This window comes from Aythya fuligula, chromosome Z (assembly GCF_009819795.1).
Source record: "Aythya fuligula isolate bAytFul2 chromosome Z, bAytFul2.pri, whole genome shotgun sequence".
NCBI lineage: Eukaryota > Metazoa > Chordata > Aves > Anseriformes > Anatidae > Aythya > Aythya fuligula.
Window position 1 is genome coordinate 28,509,481 of NC_045593.1, and position 22,849 is coordinate 28,532,329.

At 41.6% G+C, this 22,849-nt stretch overlaps 1 protein-coding gene across 3 annotated transcripts in view; it reads left to right on the plus strand.

The window, feature by feature from the left end:
* Positions 1-22,849, plus strand: part of KANK1 (KN motif and ankyrin repeat domains 1) — a 127,301-nt gene that overhangs the window by 27,401 nt on the left and 77,051 nt on the right. For all 3 annotated transcript variants that reach the window (XM_032205876.1, XM_032205875.1, XM_032205877.1), the window contains exon 2: positions 4,405-4,532. The gene's annotated coding sequence lies outside the window, so the exon portion shown is untranslated. The remainder of the gene's footprint in view (positions 1-4,404; positions 4,533-22,849) is intronic.

Below are 22,849 nucleotides of genomic sequence, written 5' to 3' on the forward strand. Positions count from 1 at the left end.
GCCTGTGAAGTACATTGACTTTCCATGAGAAGTTGTTGAAGCCCTGCCTACGTGAGTTTGCAAAATATCTATTACATAGTGAGCTTTGTTTAAATTGAAAGTATTATCAAGGTTAGAGCTTCCTGTAAAGATGACAACTTTATCAGCCAACTTGCTCCCTTGATGTAAGTAAAATCTCTGCTTAACTGTTTTAGTATGTCTGTTTTCATTTCTGCTTATCTTTGCTTCTACTTAGCACTCAGTTGTGTTAATCAATTAAGTCTGTTTTCTTCCTGGGACTGAATTTAGATTGCCATTTGCAAGGCAGTTTAGAAGAACAATTGCTTTTTGATACAGGATACATACATCTGTTTTATACAGATTCAAATTTTGCTTGAGATGCTGCATATTTTTCTAAATCTCCATTGTGTCAGAATGTTTTCTAATGTTTGATGTTTTGATTAACACCTATTAGGTGTGGTTTGTTCTCTCCTTAAGGGAAAATGGATGTGCAGCACCCAGTGTTTTTGTTTTGGTGGGGCTTAGATATGTAGGAGCATGATTGTGTGTATTGTGATTTGTTTGGGCTAAAAGGCAAAGCTGAAGCTTTCTTCCTATCTGACTTGTGTTTTCTGAGGTGCAACTCTCAAAGTTATCACTTGCTCATCTTGGAGCTCAAACCATTCCATGGTTGTGGCCTTTATCACACAGTTATGCTGTCATACTGATCTGCATCAGGTGTGGGCACAAACACTCATGAGATGAATGTGAGTACCTGATAAAGACAAGATGGCTGTGGGAGGGCATCCAAAGACAATCTTTTGAGGCAAAAATGATTTATGAATAATATCTAAACAATCACGACACCATGATGTGGGGATGAGGCTTTCTGAGTATGGTAATAGGTATTTGAAAAACACTTTTATTGTCCTCAAAATGTCAGCCTGGCTGTGTAACTGACTGAATGTCTTGAAGATCTGAAGTCTTGGCATCAGTTTGAAACTCTTACAGGAAGCTGCTTTAACACTTTCCACAAAAGTGTGGAACAGGAGATTATACACAAACACCATGACTTTGGTGTTTGCCATTATCTGTGAACATGTAGCTCCAAGGACATAATTGTCTTCTAACATCGCAAGTTTCCTCATGTGTTAACTTCTGTATTGTGTAGATGCACTGAATGCTATTTTAAAGTTCAACTAAGGGGACATCTGGGGCATTTGGATTTCTGGTTTTGTAACAGATATTGTATTTAGGATTTTTTTCTAGAGTGTAACATCTACTTGGGTTTTCCTGCAGAATCCTTCCTCTCTTCTCCTTCCACAGACAGACCCTTATACTTCCTATTATTCTGTAATATTAAGGGAATTATTTAGGTAGAAAGGGACTTTGGATCATGTAGTTCCAACACCCTGCCATGGGCAGGGACACCTCTCTCTAGATCAGGTTGCTCAAAGCTCCATCCAACCTGTCCTTGAACACTTCCAGGGTTGGGGCGTCCACAGCTTCTCTGGGCAACCTGTTCCAGTGCCTCACCACCCTTCTTCCTTACATCTAATCTAAAGCTACCCTCTTTTAGTTTAATATACTAATTTACCCTTTGTCCTCTTGCTACCCTCTCTGACAAAGAGTCCCTCTCTAGCTTTCCAGAAGACCCTCTTTGGGTCCTAGAAGGCCACTGTAAATTATCTCCCTTGAACTGGTGGCCAGCTGTCTTTTGATGCAGTCTGGATCTGGTTGTCTTTCTGGGATGTGCAAGCTTGTGTAGTTTTTCATTCATTAGTACCCCTAAGTTCTTCTCCATAAGGCTGCTCTCTATCTGCTGGTTAACTAGCCTGTATAGATGGGCAGGATTGCCCTGACTCAGGTGCACAACCTTGCACTTGGCCTTGTTGAACCTCATGCTTTTTGCACAGGCCCACCTCTTGAGCCTGTCCTCTGGATGGCATCCCTTCCCTCCAGCATGTTGACTGCACCACACAGCTTGGTGTTGCCTGCAGACTTGCTGAAGGTGCACCCAAACCCACTGTCCTTGTCACTGTCAAAGATGTTAAATAGCTCTGGTCCCAGTAGAGACTTCTGGGGAATACCAAAAGTCACTGATCTCCACTTGGACATTGAGCCATTGACCTCGGCTCTGAGTGTGACCGTCCAACCAATTCATTATCCACCAAGTAGCCTATCTGTCAAATAATGTCTCTCCAATTTAGAGACTAGGATATTGTGTGGGACAATGTCAAATATTTTGCACGAGTCCCGGTAGATGAAGTTGGTTATTCTTCCCTTAACCATCAATGCTGTAACTCTGTTGTAGACGGCCACCAGATTTGTCAGGCACTGTTTGCCCCTTAGTGAACCATGTCAGCTGCCAGCAATCACTTCTCTATTCTATGTGTACCTTAGCTTAATTACCATGAGAATCTTCTCCATGATCTTGCTAGGCATAGATGTGAGAATGCCCTGTAGTTCCCTGGGTCTTCCTCTTCTCCATTTTTAAGAACGGGGTTTGTGTTCCCCTTTTCTAGTCACCGGAAGCTTTGCTGGACTGCAACCGATGGACAGTGACTTAGGAACTTGCATCCACCAGTTCCCATAAGATCTGCAGGTGTATCTCATTAGGTCCCAGAGGACCTTGTTCACCTTCAGGTTCCTTAGACAGTCTCACATCTGATCCTCTCCTACAGTGGGTAGTTCTTTATTCTCTCAGTCTCTGCCTTTACCTTTTGTGACTCCGGCCATGCGGCTAGAGCACTTACCTATGAAGACTGAGGCAAACAAGCTGTTGAGGAGCCTTTTCTATGCAGGTTGAAGAACTCATTCATGTTTTGCTCGTTGCAGGGAAAGTTTATCTTCCTTTGCTGTCCCATGTGCTTGAAGAAACCCTTCTTGTGTCAGTTGATATATCTAGTCAAACTGAGTTTCAGCTGTGCTTTGGCTGTCTTGATCCTCTCCTTGCACTCCCAGGCCACAGCCCTATAATCTTCCCAGCATGTGTACCTCTGCCTCCAGTGCCTATGCATTTTGCTTTTGTGTTTTAGTTTGGCTAAGCGGTCTTGTCTTAGTCAAGCTGGTCTCCTGATGTCCCTGCCCAGCTTCTTGCATGTTGGGATTGACAGCTCTTGTGCTCTAAGAAAAATGCCATTTCTGTTGGTTTTTGAAGACAGTTACCTTTAGAAGGCTATTTTGGGGATTTGTAAACAGAGTAGAATTTGAAAAACGTATGTGTAGAGGCATTGGTCCGTGTCTTGCTTTGTGTGCCAGTTTATCTATTAATTTACAGTAAAAAATCTTTAATTCTTACCTGGTATGATTTACTTATATTCCATTAAACTTGCACCTTTATAGTTTTACAGATTGGGCCAATGATCATCACCTTGTGTTCTCATACCAAAGCTCTAAGAAAGTACACAGTTAAAACCTGATGTGTTTTTTTTCCATAACATAATCTTCAAACCTCTTAAGTAACCATGTTAGATATAAACTGTTCTCCTGTCCTATCCCTTGACAGCTGTCAAATGTGCTAGCAGCAGCAGCATGAAACTACTCAATGTCTGCATACAGAAGGTCTCCAGCACAGCCCTGGAGTACTGACTTGGGACTGTACCTGCAAATGGTTGTGAGACGGGATGCATGAGAGCCAGGAACAGGGGTCTCGGTGGCATCTGTGTGTGTGTGGTTTTGCTAAGTTAGCTTGTTTTAGGAGTTAAACATGCCAAGTGAGTTGGAGTTGAGAAACAAGTGGTCTAAACCTTGGTGGCAGAACATATGAATCCCTGTGGGAAAAAGGGAAGAGCCATCCTGTGTGCTACAGTGGTGCAGGTATGAACTTCAGTCTCAATGTCTTTACTGTGTAAGAGCTAGGAGTATGTGCAAATTCTTGCAAGATAAGACTTCTAAAAAAGCCTACTAAGGGAAATGGGACAAAGCAGGCACTGTCTCTTTACTGCAGTCTATAAAATGCTTCCATGTCATTCATATATAGAAGCATCTTCCCAGATCATATAGCACTGCTGCTTAGCTCATGTGGGCTCCTGCTGCATTTCTCAGTTCAAATTAGTACCAGGTTACCATTCCTTAGACATTTAGTGCTGCATTTCCGTAACTGGTTTATCACGACATGTCTAAAGCTTTGTTTCTATGCATTTGCATTGACTGTTGGTTGAACAGAGTTCTTAAACTGGGAAAGCACTACAGGGTGACATATTGGTTGCAAGATGCATTCTTTCTTTCCAGGGTGCTGTAACCAGAATATTGCTTGTGTGCACTGCACCTTGGAAGCCAAAAATGGCATAACTTTTCATATTTGTGATTATTGTGAACTTCATTATTGTTTAACAGCATGGCATTACCAGGCATCTGCAGCTTTAAGCATGTGATACATTGCCCAACAAGTATGATGACTAATTTTCATTTCTCTTCTTGTAGGATGAGTTTCAGATTCCTGAATGTGCTGTCAAGTGCTGAAGTATTGAACTAGCTGTTTCTTCTGCATTATTTCTGAAGCTAAAAGCTAAAGAGAAGTAGAGGACTAGCATTTCTGTTAATCTTTTAAGGTAAGATGCAGCTTCTTTGTTGGAGGGTAAGGGGAGAGAGGGAAGACAATAGATAAATACGGTCCCACACATTGCCTCAGTCCATCCCTTGCTTTATAATAAACCATACTAACATGATGCCTGTATTTTGTGTATTAGACTGGACCAGACTGCCAGTATTTGTCAGTTATGACTAAATTCACTGAGCCTCAGTGGGGTAGAAATAAGATGCAATGAAGTAACTTGACTTCTCCTAAATCATCCGTTCTAGTTTCTTTAAGTGTTTGTATAACTTTCTATTAAAATGCCTTAATGCTTCATCTGTATATTAGTAAGTTTTAGTAGTGAAAGGATTGTTTTCAGTCTACTTGATGTCAGGTTGAGACATTCTTCATCAGCAAAAATACGGGTAATAAAAACTGAAGACTGTAAAAGACAGACACGTCTGTGGCTGAAAAAGTGACCATTCTGCTGCTGCTGCTGTCATTCTTTTCATTAATACTTACTTGTATTTTGCACCCATCTGTTTGGATTCATACCTATATTGTCTGCTTCATGGTAGTGGTACTGGTTTTTGAGCTGTAGACAGGCACAGACTGAAGCTGCCCAGAGTGTGTCTGCACAACACCCCATGCGTGCACAGCACAGTCTCCCATGCCCTGGTCATCTGGGTGACTAGGGACTCCCAAATTAAGCATGTGGTAAGCCAAACACAGAGAGCTAATCACTTTGTAAAGGGCCTCTTTGCCACTGACTCCTGGATTCCCTCAGGTTTGACAGCTGCTATCTGAAGTGTCCATTGACTCCTATTTCTGTTTACTTTTAGGGCTTGTTACCCTCCACCTCATTACATGCACCACAGTGTGCTGTGGTTTGTGTGAGGGGGGAATCATCTAGAACTGAACTCATCTCTTGACAAGCAAAGATTGAGCCTGCAAAGATTGCAGTTTGACTGCAGACAGACCTTGGGCCAGCACCTTCCAAACTAGCCCTGGGCTCTCACTCATGCTGCTGCTCTCCTGAAGCTCCTCCTTTTCTTGGGGAAAGGCACTGGGAGGTGAATCCAGTCTTTTCTGCTGTCAAAACTGCTTTGTACAGGGAGAAAGCAGACACAACTGCTTCTGGGCCCCAAGGCAGGGCTGTAGCTGGCAGGGAAGAGAAACGCTTAGAAAAAAAGATAAATAAGGAAACTTATTATCACTGTGCCTAGGTTTGTCCCAGTTCCTGTGTGGCTGTGTGCCACAGCCCTGTCCTGGCTGTGGAAGTGCATGCCCTCAGCCAAGCACAGCCTTCTGAGCAAAGGAGACGTGGTGGTGGTGGGGACACTGCCAGCTTGCACTGGCACACCCAACCTGCATACCCTCTGCAGTGGGGCAGGTGTCAGTAAATAAGTGTAGTCACAGTGTGGATGTCTGGGGGCTTGTGTGGATGGCAGTTCAAGGTGCAGGATGGGAGAAGAGGGGAGGAGGCTGTGAGGAAACGTGCAGACAGAGGAAGAGTATGAGTGCAGAAAGGTTGTAAAACCCAGAGCAGCCTTGTATCAGCAGTCATGGAAAGACAACAGCGATGATTGCTGACTGCCTGGCTACTTCTCAGGAAGGATGGGGTAGCACATCAGATCATTAAGGAACAGGACTGTGACCACAGAGCACGCATTTTGTGTTTGTACAGATACCTCTGCAATAAGAGGTGACTTGCTGTCTGACATGCTAACATACCTCAGTGCTTGGCCTGTGGGTTGCAAGGCCAGCATCCTGCTGGAACAATGTGCTTGGTGAAGATGGCCTGAGAGTGTTTTGTGCATCTCTGAACTCTGCCAGAGTCCACAAGCCAATTAAAAGTGCACTGCTTCAGTGACCTACACAGCAATTACATTTGGTAACATGAGCTGAACAGCAGGCTTCATAAAATTAATTCCTATTTATAAAGCCAAGGTTGCTTCACTGGGATTGTCTGTTTTTTTTTTTTTTCAATTCTTTGTCCTGAAGCCTTGATTTAAGCAAGGATTTTATTCCAATCTCCTCAGACTTCAAAATGGCAGTTTTGCTTTTCACAGCATGTCTTCAGCCTATTATGTAAAGAAAACCTTGTACTCCTGGCAGGTTAAATTACAAATATCCAACAGCTGCTTTTCTTTAAGCTTCCAGCTCTAGGCTTTTATACTTGTGCTTATTCATGGAGAAAACAGATTTTATGACTAGATTTCACTTCAACTTAATCTTGGATGATTTCTGCCTATAGGTCAGAGCAGACAGATTCTGCTTTCACAGGGATGCAATGTGGATGCAACTTCACCAAACTCTGGGGCCTGATTGCTGTGGCACAGTGTCAGTTAGATTTAGTCAAGTTTGGACCCTTACTTTCTGAATGATCTGGGCTCACTGGAGCAGTTACATCACTTTTTCCACAGTGATTAGTGAAGCTCTGATTAACTTCAGAAGGTCATGAGATACTTGATAGCTCCTTTTTAAGAAAGCACATCTCCTGTAGGTGAAGTTAAACTTGCTATACAGTAACATATAGAATCATTAAGGTTGGAAGAGACCTCCAAGATCATCTGGTCCAACCATCACCCTACCACCAATATCGCCCACTAAACCAAGTCCCTAAGCACCACGTCCAACCTTTCCTTAAACACCGCCAGGGATGTTGACTCCACCACCTCTGTGGGCAACGCATTCCAATGCCTGACTGCTCTTTCTGAGAAGAAATATCTCCTCATTTCCAACATAAACATCCCCTAGCACAACTGGAGGCCATTCCCTCTAGTCCTATCATTAATTATCTGAGAGAAGAGGCTGACCCCGAGCTCCCCACAGCTCCCTTTCAGGTAGCTGTGGAGAGCAATAAGGTCTCCCCTGAGCCTTCTCTTCTCCAGACTAAACAATCCCAGTTCCCTCAGCTGCTCCTCACAGGACTTTTGTTCCAGGCCCTTCACCAGCTTTGTAGCCCTTCTCTGGACATGCTCCAGGGCCTCGATGTCTTTCTTGTAGCAAGAGGCCCAAAGCTGAACACAGCACTCGAGATGCAGCCTCACACCAGAGCAGAGTACAGGGAGGTGATCACCTCCCTGGCCGTGCTGGCTACGCTATTCCTGGAACAAGCCAGGATGCTGTTGGCCTTCTTGGCCACCTGTGCACACTGCTGGCTCATGGCCAGGCAAGCATCAATCAGCACCCCCAGATCCTTTTCCTCTGCATAGCTTTTCAGCCATTCTGCCCAAAGCCTGTAGCGCTGCATGGGGTTGTTGTGCCCAAAGTGCAGGACCCAGCACTTAGCCATGTTGAACCTCATCCCACTGGCCTCTGTTCATTGACCCATCCTGTCCAGGCTCCTCTGCAGGGCCTTCCTACCCTCTGGCAGATTGACACTTCCCCCCCAATGTGATGTCACCTGCAGACTTACTGAGGGTGCACTCAGTTCTTCCATCCACATGATCAAAATTGTATACTTTCACTGGAAAATTGAAAAATTGAAAATCCAAATATCTCACTGATCAGAGTTGATTTATTTTCTTCTTCATACCTTGACAGTAAATTCAGTCATGTTTTATTTGGCCAGGCTATTCTACTTGACCATCTTATAACAGATGTAGCTCAAATCCCGTCTCTTATATCCTTCCTGCTCTTACCTGTGCTCGAACATGCCACAATGCCATCACACTGCTATGCTGTATTACATCCTTCACCCTCCCACGCTGTTAAAAAACTTTTCCAGGCAGGGATGTCATCATGTCACACCAGCTACCCAGCAAGATGTGGAGGATCCTGTCTGGAGTGGTACTCTGCTTTCATATAAAAGCTGTCGCAAACCTCACCCTTGCTGATGTCTTTAGAGGGATCATGGGCAGCACAGTGTTTCTTTTAGGAACAGCAGCAGATGTTTACAACATGACACAAACCCACCTCCTGGTGGTGCTGTCATCCACGCCGTAGCTGGTTGCACCTGACTGCATGTTGGAAGCAGGACTCAGGAGTCTCCTTACTGACCACTGGAGCAGAGCCTGGGTCAAACTTGGATGCAGGGACCCAGCAGCAGCATCCTCTTGCTGCTGGTGACCAGCTCTTGTGCTCTGTGCTTTAATGTGTGTATTTCTGACACACATAACACAACACACCTACGTGCCAGGACTGCTGTGACACGAAGAGGTAGGACTGACTGACTGAACATAACTGGATCATGCCACACCAACTCTTGCTTAACTGTGCCTGCTGGGAAACCCCACCTCCCACTTGTGTACCTGTGCCATAAGTGTTGTTAAGGAGACCTCTCTCTGATAACTAGTTCTTTATGCTGATGAAAGCCTTGTGTGTGCTTTTCTGATTTATGACTTGTGAAGGATTAAAATATAAATCTATTAATCTTCAGAGCTACCTGAGTGTAAACAAAACCGGTCAAAACCATCTTTTTCTTATCTCTTTTGTTGTCAGAAGTTGACCCATTCAGCACCTGTCTTAGGATTTTCTGAGAATGGCAATCAATTTCTAATGCTGAAAATAAATTCTTCTCTTGCTTTAGATTTTAATCTTAATAAATTCAGAGGGTTGAGTTGTTGCTTCTATGTGTATATATATAATCTACTATTTCTTTATATGTAAGGCATAAGAGCAACTCATTGCTCTTTCTGCTAAATGTACTCTTACTTCTTTAATGGCGATACTTTGTCCACTAAGAGCTGTGGATCTGCATGCTAATAAAACTCACTTTATGCCTTTAAAATGTTTATTCAAAGTGGCCTGGCTGGCTTACAGTAGCTGTGTGGGTGGACTGTCCTTGAATTTTGTAGACTTAATTTAGTACTACACAATACCTAGTGATGGAAAACAGCTATAAATTGTCTGTGCGCAGCCATGCATTATTGATAAAGAGTAGAATAAGCTCTGCAATTTCTTTATTTGATGCTGTTAGTGCAACAGCTGGCTGATTTGTTAGGAGCCCCCCCAACTTTTTGGCAGTAAAATGTCTCTTCGTTTTCAGCTCTGAATTTGCTCCTGAATCTTGATTTGTATGGGTGTGAAAGCTTGTTTTTTTCCAGTACAAGTTAATCCAATAGAAATGTTTCCACAGAGTAGAAACAAGCTCCATACTTGGGAGAGCTATGAAAACAAGAACTCTGACTGTGTGAAGAAGACAGGACTCCTTTTTAAATTGTCACAAATAATTAGAAATGGAAAATGGAGCATAAGGTATCATAGTAGATTTTTTTTAAAAGTCCTTTAATATACATGATTTGGCACATGCTTAGAGAAAATGCTTTACAGTGAGCTCAGTGTGCTTTGTAATTTCAGTGTTCCTTCAAAGTTTATGAAAAATCTCAACAGTCTTAAATTTGTCAAGCTTTTTTTCTCCTGTTGACACTTACGATGAGTAGTGTCTACAGAACATAATTTGCATATAAAACTGTGCTGTAAACTGAACAGTTCTTTCCCTGTAGTTAAACAAAGGTACAAGAGCTGCTCAACAGACTGGAAATTAAAAATAATAATAATAAAATAAATAAAACTTGCCAGCAAAACTATCAAAGGCTTAGTCTTCCCTACAAATAATACTGAAGCTTCTTTTTATGCTATAATTTCTGGAATGGTAGCTTCCCACAGATTATTATTCTAATATCACAGAGAGAATGTACAGTTTGTGGCAAACAAATATTGTCTTTGACTAGGGAATTATTTCCGTCTTTATCTGTGTGCATACATATCTTTCAGTAGAAGCATTCTAGACCTCTGTAGGTGTTTGTTTTTTTTTTCTTTGCAAAGTGTTAGGATAGAAGAAAGTATGAGTGTACTCGATCTTCATAAGCTATACTGATGTTTATAATGCTTTCCTCTATTCCATGTAGAATGACTATGCATTAGTTTAGCTTTCCATATTTTTAGAGCCTTTTCAGTTAAGAAGTTTTAAATAATGAAGTAATTAAACTGGCTGTGTAGTTTCAATCAGGAGGCAGGAAAAACTAACGGGGAAAGGCCTAACATAATTGACAGAGGTGTGCTGGAGATTTACATTGAGAATAACTCATTCTTCAAAACTTTTTCATTTTCTGATGGAAATTGTGGGGTAAATCAAATACAGTGGCAATGAATGATTAAAATGCAGAAGTTATGAATTCTTATTGACTTTGTAAATCTCTAACTCCTTCACTGCTAATATAAAATCATTTATCTTGAAGGGGTCTTGGGGCTGTGAGGATTTAAACTAAAGCATCAACATCTTGAAGTAGACTGTTTTGATCACCAAGATCATGAATTTTGTGGCTTACTTAGAAAGATGTTGTTGGAAGGGAAGAGGAAGTTTTCCCACAAGTCATCTGATTGGTCTGCGATAATTCACTTGGGCTCAAAGAGCCAAATTTTCCAGTAGATGACATGTCTATAATTCAGATATAATGTGTCAACTAAATTTTTTTTTTTGTCCTGGTGGAAAAGGACACCTTTGTTTTGATTGTACAGAAATACAGGCATTTAGGGACTTGCATGCATATGAAACTTTTTATTTATTTTATTTTATTTTATTTTTTTCCTTTTAGCAAGTGTGAAGCTATTTGTGTTGTCATACAGAAGAACAGAGTTCAGCCATATTGTTACAATTCAGACTTAAAGACTTTCTTCCATTGAGATGGTTTTGGAGTACAAGCATGTGTGCGTATACATTTTTTTCCTGAAAAAAATACGGTGGAATACAATCTTTAAAATTCCTTGTTCCTCATGTTTCTAATTTAGAAAAGCGTCTTTCTGTGACAATTAGTGGTTACTGTAATGATACACTATAAGATAAAGAAACATCAAAGTGCCATGGGGACTGATTTCCCTCTTCCGCATCTGTGCACTCTCCTCCGGCATGAATGAATTGACTCTGACCTTGTTATTTACTTCCTGGAAGTGAATCAGAAGTAATCTGACAAACACAAAAGAGAGGTAATGCGGTCTGACATTTCTTCATTTCCCTGTACTAACAAAATATTTCTGAATCCAGAAAGGTCAAGTGACTTTCAGAATGGTTTCTAAGCTAAAAATCTAACATGCAATTGACCTGAGCTCTCCCAGATTCTTTACCCTTGGGAAAGCAGTTGTAGAGGATGCCTTGACAAGTGGGTAAGAGACCAGATTCATGTGACAAATCTCTGTAGGCCATGCTCAAGACATACGAACAATAGCAATGTAGCAATGTCTTTCCTATCCCTTGTAAGTTTGGATTTTAAAACTATGAGAGGAAATGGAACAAAATCGGTGTTTTGCTATCCCTATACAGCCAGCATAGGTGTTGTAGGAATAGTCTGTTGAAAAAGGGCCTGAAAATTGTTGTGTTTTTTTTTTTTTGAATTGAATTTTGAATTGAAAAGGTTCAATTCCCCCACAGGGAGACAGACAGTGAGCCTTTTCTTAGCAGCCAGTGCAAGGTGATACAGAGCAATAGGTGAGAACTGAGGCAGGTGGGCTTGGCCCCTGAACAAAAGCTGTCTTACAAGCTTCGATTACTTTGAGGTGGTACTTCCAGTTCCTTTTCAGCTGCATCAAAATATCAGATACTATATTTTTTCCCTCCAGTATAAGAATTAAGGCGGGGAGGGTGGACAACCTTCGATTTATTTATTTTGAAAGGCACTGAATAAAAATATTCTTTTTGAAAGCACATGGGCAAAACCTGTGGACGCATCCATCCCCACCTAGGTGTAGCACCTACTGCTCTGTCTATGACAAGTTGCAACACGCCCTAATAAGAGAGAAACAAAACTCATCTTCTTTCCATTCTCCCTTCTCTTTGTACAAAAAGATGCATAAAACTTGTTTGGGTGGGACAAATTTCAGCGGCCTCTTTCAGGCTTGATCAGTGCTGCAAAACCTGTCTTGGTTATAATATGGAGATGCCTTGTGCTCCGATTGCCTCACTATTTTAAGCCTGCAGCATGGCAGTCTGTTGCCACATAGCCAGGTGAAACCCTGGGTGGGATTAGTGTTGCAGAACGTAGCTCAGCTCCTGTCTGCAGTGCAAACACCAGTTCTTCCTGCCAGGTTGCAGGACACAAGATTGTGTCTCACAGCTACATGGGCAAAATCTGTTCTTCTCCTTTTTCTTGTTAAACTGCATTCCCGTCCACTAATTTCAAGGATAATGAATTATTTGCTGATTTTAGTGAATTATCGTGATAGTAATGCTATTATCTATTCTGAAGGGTTCCGCAGTGACAAAAATTGATTCTTAGTGAGGCTGTTTAGTAGATTCATTAGATACCTAGCTCAAACTAACTTTCAACTCTGCTAGTAATGATTTTTCTGCAAAACTTGCTGTAAGTTGATTTACGTCTTTACCTAATTCAATGTCTTGAATCATGATAATTAATCATGCTTTGTCTTTCTCGAAGCCTGTTGACTATCTTTCTGCAACAAAGTTGTTACATCCCTTTCTTTGGCAGAGGGCAGAGTAGTTTTTAGCCCTCTTGTCCCAGTAACCATTCTGGCTGGTGAGTCTCCTCCAGTTTCCATGATGTGTGGAGTGCCAAGGCGCATTACCCATCTGCTATGTATAGCACATATAGCCTCTGGGTGCTTTTCTGTTCTCCTCCTCCTTTTCCCTACTCCCTTTCATGCTGCTCTTAATGAGGTGTGCTGGGATGGCTGCACAGATTTTCCCAGTGTGCATCAATGCAAACATGGCTAAGATATATGCAGTATAAACAAATGTGGTTAGAAATGGCAGAAAATTTTCTGTGTAGATAGAAACTGAACCATGTTGTTTGGGAAACTGATTGTGCCTCCAACTAATTACAAAATAATTGAATAAGCAGTTATGTGTTGCCTCACTGCAAATTAAGTACCTGAAGCATGGTCTGTTTTCTAGTGCTGAAGTTTGCTTTGAAATGGAAAATGAGTAAAGTTTTGGATCCAGCTGGATCCTAAACTGTTCTTCAAGGTTCCTCACCCATTCCCTTTCTAGTTTAACCCAAGATATTCTTGTGTACGTGGAATATCATGCTATAAAATGCAGATTCTTGTTTGTATCATTTTGTTTATATTTTACTCCAGAAAGGTTTATGTAGTGTGTCTATAAAAAGGCAATGCTGGAAAGTGAAGTTAAAAAATACAAAATACATTTTTTATGGCTGGAGAATTCCATTTAAAAGGAACATCATGAATGATAGCGCTTAATGCATTGTGATGTCCAAAGAAGTTTTTCCCTAATAATTCTGAACTAAGTACAACTCTTCAGGAGTTATCACCTTTACTCCTGAGATTGAGCCTGTGGTTTACTTTGGAGTGAAATCACAAGTGATTTCAGTGAGTTTTGCTCCAGCCTTGACCTCTTGTTTTACTTTGGCTTTAAGTGTTTTGATGTCTTTTGCTGCCATGCTTTCATGCAGTGGCAGCTGATGAGGGACATAACTGCCTCAGTAGAGATGAGCTAGTACTGATAAAATGATATCTTCCTTGATAACAAAGAGTATAAAAGGAAAATATGCTTGCTGTTGCTTCCCAAATTGTGTAAAGGTCCATATGCTAACAATGCCATGGTCATGCCAGATGGATCTGGGTACAGGCACTTAGTATTTGTTATTGCTGACAGCAACCATCAGTCCTTTTGGGTGTAACACGAGTGCCCTTTCTAATATGATCTTTAAAATGAGCTTGCACAGGTCTTTGGCAAGTCACTATGAGCTTGAGGCTCTGTCTTCTTTCTCCAGTAGCTTCTTCCTCCTGTGGTGTCTCCTGCTCCTGTATTAGTTCCTTTTAGAGGACAGAAGAGGGGAGCCCATGGCTATCGGGGTAGATGCATGTTTGCACAGCATAATGTGAGTGCTAGAGGCTCAGTGTTAAGAGCAGCTAATAGTTGTTGTGCTTAAAACATTTGCTAAAAACCTCTAAATTAATTCTCTGAAAGGTAAGCAGGTAATATTGTGGTTTTGATTTTTTTTTTTTCCTAAACCAAATTTCAAACTGAACACCTTCAAAAGAGTGGGAGAAAAAAACAAAAAAAACAAAAAAAACAAAAAAACTTTTTACATTTTACATTTTCAGAGTTGCTGGAGTTTGTCCATGATTCCCAAAGGGAAAAACAGTTCTTGTGCCAAATTCAGAAGGGTAGTAAGACATCTCATTTTAAACCTGTCCTTAGGGAAGTATGGATTATTACATGTTCTGACCAAACTAAATATTGTAGGAAAGAGGGGTTGGTGTTTTCTGACAGGTTACTCCTCATTTGTGAGCAGTGCTGCCATCCCAACTTTCTTCTCTGTCACATAACTTCATGTTAACTGTTCTTTCATTTTGCTCCAAATTCTTCAGTATAAAATTAAGTACCAGCTTCCCTCTATTTTAAGAGGGGGAAGAAAAAGGCGTAATTCAGCAGGATTCTTGACATTTTAAAGAGAAATGGAAAAGGCAGGAGAGTGCATTTCAAAGTCAGTAATTGATGGAATTTCTATTCAGGGAGGAGTTTGGCTTGTTTGGTGCAACTTGGCTGCAGAAATATGCATCTTGTTATTTTGTGTGTGTGTATTTATTTAATGTTTGGCTGTGCATTGTAAGGTTCCTGCAAAATTCCTCTTAGTTGTGGCTGAGGACATATTAAGCAGGTAAGTGTGAATTTAAATGCAGAATAATGTAGCTTGGTTGAGGTTGGCTAGCTCAGCTTTTAATTGGAAATAAACAGGAATAAAAATCAGTAATTTGACTAAAGCTTGAATCTCTCTTTGGACAACACAAGCAACTTTATGTTGAAAAGGAGAGATTGCTGAGGGGTTGTGTTCTTTGCTAGGTATCTGAAACAATTTACGATCTATCATTGGTCACTGAGTAATAGCTTGGATGGTATTGGAAATCAGCTTTCTCTTTAGACACCTAGGAAAACAAAGTGCTCAGAAGTTCAAGGAATCTGGAAGACAAAGCCGTCTTGTGAATACAGAACCTGGGAACATGCATGGGCAATGAACTGTAGTCTGAAGGAGCTGAGAGAGGAAAAAGAGTTTTCTTCTGCTGGTTCACTCTGCAGCCTTGAGCACTTCTTTTGTCTCAGGTTTGGGCCTCAGAAGATTACCTATCTAACTCATGACAGTCCAGCATTAGCTGTGGTGCTAACCTGTCTGCACAGCGTGTTTTTGAATGTGTGACTTAAATAATTATGTGACGATACGTGCGTGTGCTTTAGAGATGGTTAATTTTTATTTTTTAATTTTGGGATTGTGAATATATTGAGCAACAAATGCTCTAAAGCCCAGATTTTGAAAGAAATATCATAAGCTTGTTTCAGCTTCAGAGGCTGACTTTCACATTTCCTGCTGTGTAGGTGATTAAGGGTTGCTTTTGTACAGTACTACAAAATTTTCTATTCTTGGGCTGGGCATTTCTGCAAAAGCTCACTGAGAGTGATGGTACGGATAATTTAAGTCAGAGGTGAGCTGACTACAGCAGTTGTATTTCAGAGAACTCTGTGCCCTGAACCTTAATTTCCAGTTGCATATGCTCTTCATATATGAATAATGAATGTACAGGCAGGACCACATGAAAAGACTGTATAAGAGCCTGTAAAAATAAATAAATAAATAAATAGATAAAGTGTGAACTGAGGATATCAGAATGTGGCAAGTCACAACGTTATTCCACTTATGAAGACTTCTTTTTGGTAAGGTTTGTGTTGGTGGTATGGATGATAGTGGAAAACCAGCCCTGTTGAAAGGCTGGGGGAATAGCTTTCTGTTTTTTTTTTTTTCAGGACTTGAAATAAAAGATACCTTAGTAGTAACTGAGAAGAGAGATTAAGTGTCTAAAAGCTAAAAATCTACATAACTTTTTAATACCACTAAACATGAAATGGGTCACTGCCCATTCCAGTAACTTTGGGGAAAAATAACTCTGAAAGTCAAAAGTATTTCCGAGTGCAGTGACACTATGTGCCTAAGATGCAACTTCCCCCCATGTTTCTGGTTAAGTTCGATGTAAAGTGCTTGCTTCCTTGTGCCTTGCTCTGTGGAACACTAATCAGACAAAGCAGGAGAAACAGATTAATTTATTTTTTACTGGGAGCTACACAGTTCACCAAAAGTTTAAAAAAGTAAAAGAATAAGTAGTGAATCAGATGACCTTCTCTTTTGTATGAGTTACTAGCTGTGGGGAGAATACCTCTTCAGACAGCAATGGCTGTCTTTGATCAGGACAGGGAGGATTTATTTTTATTTTTATTTTTATTTTTTTTGGGGGGGGGAGGCTGGGAGTTTTTAACATTCTGAAAGGCTTTTGTTTTGTCACTATTTTTTAAATCCCAAATGTAAGTTATGGGAGTTTCTATGTAGTAATGATGTGGTTAAAGTAGTTTACAATAGGGAATGTGTTGATATACAGTTAATCTGTACTGCCTACGGCTGTTTTTGTCTCTGTAAACCTCAATAAATACAATGGTTGGACTGAACAAATTAATAACTTTGGAAGAGCAAAGAGCTGCAGTGAATGCGCCAGAAACTTGCAGTAGACATTGGTTTGTTGCAGATGGCTTTTGCTGCCTCACAAGATAACTTATATTATAAAAGAAGAAAACCTTTGCTTTTTTTTTTTTTTTTTTTTTTTTTTTTTTTTTTTTTTAATAAAAATATTATTTTGTAGGGTTTTAATTCTTTTTTTGTATTTGCTCCACTGAGTGCTTTGGAAAGACCTTTGGACTCAATTTTTATATTGCATTGTAGATATTATTACAGCATCATGTTTTGCCAGTGTTCCCTTCAGAGCAGTGAGAAGTGATGTCCATAAAGTGTATTAACAAATCAGTGAAAGGAACTGTCATTCACATTCATTAAGCAGTCCCTTGTCATTAGCAGCTAATAGAGGTCTTGCTGCACGGATCACATCTGGGGTTGCCCCCTTGCCTTTGTCACATTTTTGCTGTGGAGCTTAGCCCACCTCGACACCACCAGGTGCAGTGCCCAGGCACAGGTACTGTGGTGGTGGCAGTGCAGCAGACAGCTCTTTCAGGGCTTATCCTGTGTTCTTGAACTCATCAACAATGACATGCTGACAGCATCCTCATCACCGGGGTTACAAAACACACACCTTTCTTGAGCACTAGGCTTAAAAACTAAAAGTCCTTGTTTTCTTCTGTAAACATTTAGCATATGTTTAGACTCCACTCCTGAAAAAAAAGGCAGGGGGAGTGTGAATTTTCAGCTGAGAAGTTTCCTTGTGTAGGTGAGCACTGGGGAGTTGTGCCACGGAGACAAGGAAGGCAGTAGGAATGCACACTTTGGAAAGTGAGAAATGCTACCACATCACGTTGCTCTGCAGAAAGCTGGCCTGATGGAAGAAAAACATCTCTGCTATGCTGGTGAAGTGAATCATTTGAGTAAGACTCTGAGCCAGAACCTGTGCAAAAATGGGACAGAACTGCATGGTAATTATATGTTTTTTATTTTTATTTATTTCTGTTCTGACATGCACTGTTTTGTTCTTCACACATAGCAATTCAAGAAAGTGCTGCATGCTGGGTTTCAGAATACAGTTGCAAAAGCCAATCTAACTCTTAGGCAATGGAGAGTGAAATGTAAAATTATCCTCTTTAGTTGTAGGAGGCAAAATCTATTCATGTGTAAGTCCAGAAGCATATTATTTTAGTGGATAGACCTACAAGCACATCCAAGATCCTCGGTTCATTCTCTTGCTCAGTGATTGTAAGCAATAAAAGCTGTTTTTATCAGGCTATTGTTAAACTCAGGCACCTGTGGCCTGCTTTTGCTCCTGTGTGATGAGGAACAGTTAGAATCCCTGCAGAGAGTTTTTTGAGCACTTCTGTATGGAGTACTAATAGCTGTTAATATACCCTAAATGTGATTGTTTTCTCTCTCCTCATGGGAAGCAAGGGATTCTTTTGTTCTTGACTCCAGCATGCTGTGCATATTAAAAATGTGCATGTTTTAAAAGGGAAAATACTGTTTGCCTACAAACCACTGCTATGTTTCTGTTGCTTAAACTGAGAGTTTATTTTCTGAAATGGCAAATTGTGCAATTCTGGAGGAGATTTTTGGGGTCACTTCCCAAAGTCCCATGACAGCTTTGCAGAAGAAAGGGATTGTTATACCTGCTATAATGAAGCTTGTTTGAAGGACAGGACTTGTGCTCCGTACATGTAGTATGCACTGTCCATTAGGTGGCTCTGTTATGGTATATGGTACATACGTTTTCAACTACGTGCAGGCTAACGTTAAAAGGTGTTAGCTGTATTTGTGTCCTGTCACACAGTGACAGCAAATCTAGAGGGCAAAACTTCAGACTCTCTTACTAGCCAGCAGGTTTTTTTTTTTTTGTTTTTGTTTTGTTTTGTTTTGTTTGGGGGGGGTAGGCTCTTGAGCATCTCTGCAAATACTGCCCTATCTTGTCTTGCTCCTGTTGTTTACAAGCTGTCTTCTGTTACTCAGTCTCTACAACTGAGATTGTGAGATAACTGGAAGATAGCACTGTTGCCTGTTCCGAGGCACTGAAAGATATACGGTTCCACTACAAAAACTGTCCTTTTCATAAGAAGCTGAGAAGGTAACTAAAGCACAAGGATTACAACTCCTTCCTAAGTGGAGGAAGGCTGCTGCAAAACTCAAACTGTTTTCTTGCTTGCTCTCAAAACTAAAATCTGATTTCGATTTTAATTTTGAATGAGGCAGCCCCATCCAAAGCACCAGGTGATATATGTGCCTTTGAATGTGCAGGCATGATGGAGCAACCATTGAACAGAGTAATCCTTCCTATTCCACTCCTTGGGCAATTAATCCTGGAGAATACTGATTACAAATCAAACACGTGATAATTATCACATGCACTGTTACATGCTTTGTCCCTGATGGTTAGGCTGACTTGTAGAGTGACTGTCCTCTACACAGATGGAACACTGCTGCAGCTGCCTACCACAAGGACATGGGCACTGCCCAAGGTCTGGGAGAGGGGCGTAAGATCAAGGCTGAGCCTTATAACCCCACCAGCATCACCCCCAGGGCAGCAATATTGCACAGCCTCAGGCTTTTTTTCTATGCATTATGGATCCCTTCCTCAGATTCCATATCTGTGGGAGCCCAAGGAGAAGCCTCAAAGCATTGACTTGCCTTGGCCATGTGTTGTGCGTGGGACAAACAACCGCTTTTTTGGGGGGGGAAGGGGGAGGTTGAGAGTGGAGGTAGAAGCTTCCTGCTGGTTCCTCCTTGTTTCCTCCAGAGTTAGTGAGCACAAGGAAGAGTAGATGGGGCAGTGGGGAGGTGTTTGGCTGGCAAAGAGGTGCAGCAACTCACTTGCACATGCACAAATGACACTCAGTGGGGGAAGAGGTCCTCGAGGAATCAGGGGCTTTTCCCTCATCAGCCATTCATATCAAATGTCTTTCTGAGGGAAAGTAGGACTGCTGGCTTAGGTTTCTGTAAGGGAGGAGATAAACTTGAGAAGCTGAGATCCTGAGAACCTCATATCAGTGGCAAACCAAAGACAAGCTGCTAGGGCAAGTGTTATTTCTTGTGGGTTTGGTGCCTTACCAAGGACAGAGTGGAGATAACTTCTGTTTCTGTTTCAGCAGACATATAAATCTATACCAAATCTGGTATGTGTGTGACTTTCTGCATCTTCTGAAACAACGCATACAGGTGCACATTCTATTTAACTCTGCCAAAATGGTTTAATTTTTGAAAAGCAGCTTGTACTCTGCCCTCATTTGATACTCTGCACAGGATATGCAAGAATATAATAGGTTTGCTGTATAGCTTTAGTCATTGCAGGCTAGCACTTGACAACTATTTCACTGGATGGGAGGATTTTTTTTTTTGTTATGAAAATTTAGTTGTTTTTTCATCAGTGTTCTGCTTTATGCTTCAGAGCATTTTCATAAATCTTTTTAAACCTGTCACCAGATGCATATATTTATATAATGTATGAAAGAAACAAAACCTTAGGCACACAGTCATCACGGGGGAGTTAGTTTAAACTGTCTACATAGGAAAGATAATTTGGCAGCTTTATTGTACTTGTGTGGGTTGAAAGCCATGGTTTTTTTCTGTTAATATTGCGCTTACTGCAGACTTGATTCTTAAAGAGAATTATCTGAACAGTGCTGTTCTATGTTTTGGACAACATTAAGGATAGAAACAGGAGAAATGTCCTTGTTACCTGTCTTTGTATTAGCCTTAGCTAATACTCAGGTTTGTGCCTGAGTTTTTAGTAATAAGATGTTAAAAGTTGCATCCTAATGTTGTCTCTGAGTCTGTATTGGCATCTTGATGAATTCCATTGGTATCTCTACAGTCTCCTGGTATTTATGCACAGAAGCACAACTAGTTTCCAAGTTAGTAACAAGTTTTGAAACTTGGCTGTAGGGTATCGGAAGCAGAGCTCACTTCATGCTGAAAGCATTAAAGGCAGTGATATATGGTGGGAAGGTTCCCAGGCTTTCCGAGCCATCTGTATCAGCACTGCCAGAAACGTTTTTGCTAGTGGGGGGAGAAAGTGGGAGTGGGTGGACCTTGGCATTCATTTGTGGACCACTGATGATTACAACCTGGAATTAGGAGGAAATCTGAGGTACACCGTGCTGCTTCCCCTCTGCCACGGAGAACCTGAGTGGGCTGGGTTCCAGTCTGCTGTTGCAGACCTCCTGGAGGTCCACAAAGCCCCCTCAGCCCCACTGCTCTGTAGTGAAGCTGGCTCCATCATGCTGTCTCAGTACTGTAACTAATTCCTGGTGCCTCCAGAGCTGTGCACAGAAGCCAGCCTCGTGAGCACAACATTCATTGGTTGTCACTGGGTCATTCTTGGTTCTTCTTCTGTGCCTGACTGCAGAGTAAGTCTACAAACCTGACAAGAGGTAGTGTGGATTTATCTTATCACTGTGTGATACTCTCTGTTGAGCAGCTTGTACTTAAGAATGTAGTGATTGTGTTCATGGTCCCTCCTGCATGTCACACAGCCTCTGTTGGCCCCTGTGGAGCAATGCCTATGCAGTTCTGCTCAGCAGCACCCACTCAACACAGTGTCACCCCAGGGTGCTCCACACTCCCTCCTTCCCGTTGCCGTGGTGCTTCTCACACCTCCCAGCAATGTCTGTTTTACAGGGTGAAGCATCTGTCTCATCGTTCACAAAATGTCCTGAACAAATCCAAGGAAGATTTACAGCCCCTGAGACAGATACCCCACACAGACTGATTTGTTAGCCACCAGGTGCCAGGCAGGGCTGCCACAGTTCCAATTGGTGTGGGAGGAGAATTGCTCTTTACCTAGTCTGCACTGGATTGTAAAATAAATTGTGGGATTAATACCACACAATATTAATACTATACAAATATTCTGCCCCAGCTTCAATGCCATGTGCAAGTGAATTAGTTCAAGGGTTGGGAGGTGACTCACCAGCCTTCTGCTAGCCACCCCGTCTCCTGGTACAGAAACCACAGGGGCCAAGCTGGGCTGAAGGGTGAATAAAGTTGGGTTTCATAAGCTTGTACAGTAAGTGCAGTTACTGGAACCTAGATATTTGCCCCATGGCATTTGTGGTGAGGATACAACTAACATCAGGGGTGGGAGTCCTGCACTGCACATCCGAGTCGTGCTGTTTGATGCCCCTCTGCATGTGGGCAGCTGAACTGCTGCTGGTCCAAAACTGGTGGCCAAACTGTGGGATGCCCCTAGAGCCCCTGAGGGAAATAAGCAACCTCATAAGCAACCTCACATCCACAGAGGGTCTGGGACAAGTCTGCAGGGCTGTTTGTGCATGACAGCCACTGAGAGTCAGAGGGCAGGCAAAAAATGCTCCAGAGTCTTGGCTTTCCTGTAGGGCTCTGCCCTTCCCGTACCAAAAGTCCTGGCACACGCTGTAGGTAGTTCAATAGCAGAAAAAGGTGTAGCGTGGAGAAATCATCATGATGCATGGCTTAGTGAGGAAGAAAAGCCAAGAATTAACAAAGCGAGCTTTGGAGGTTCCCAGGAGTTTCTGTAACAGCTGTGACAGCAAGCAGGAGCCAGCAGCTTGGCAGCAGCGAGCACCTCTGTTTTTCTCAAGAGCCAGGCTGCTTTAGGAGCTAAGCTATCAGGTAGTATCTCTGTAAATCTGCCCTGAAGGATGTTCTCTCTCTCTCTGCTCAACAGGATGGCCTCCTTTGCAAACACTGTTTTTCATAATATGCTGTGTATATAAATAAATCATGCTAATTAGAAAGGTGAGCAGATTTTCCTCTCATCTGAGAAGAACAAATTTTCCATACAATATGCTGTGGGTGCAAAAAGGGCCTTTTTTTTTTTTTTTTTTTTTTTTTTATTCATCATTGTTAATCCCTGTACTTGCAGTGTTTTCCTTATGAAATATAACTTAGGTTAATTCCTTAGTAAAATACCCTATTTGTAGAT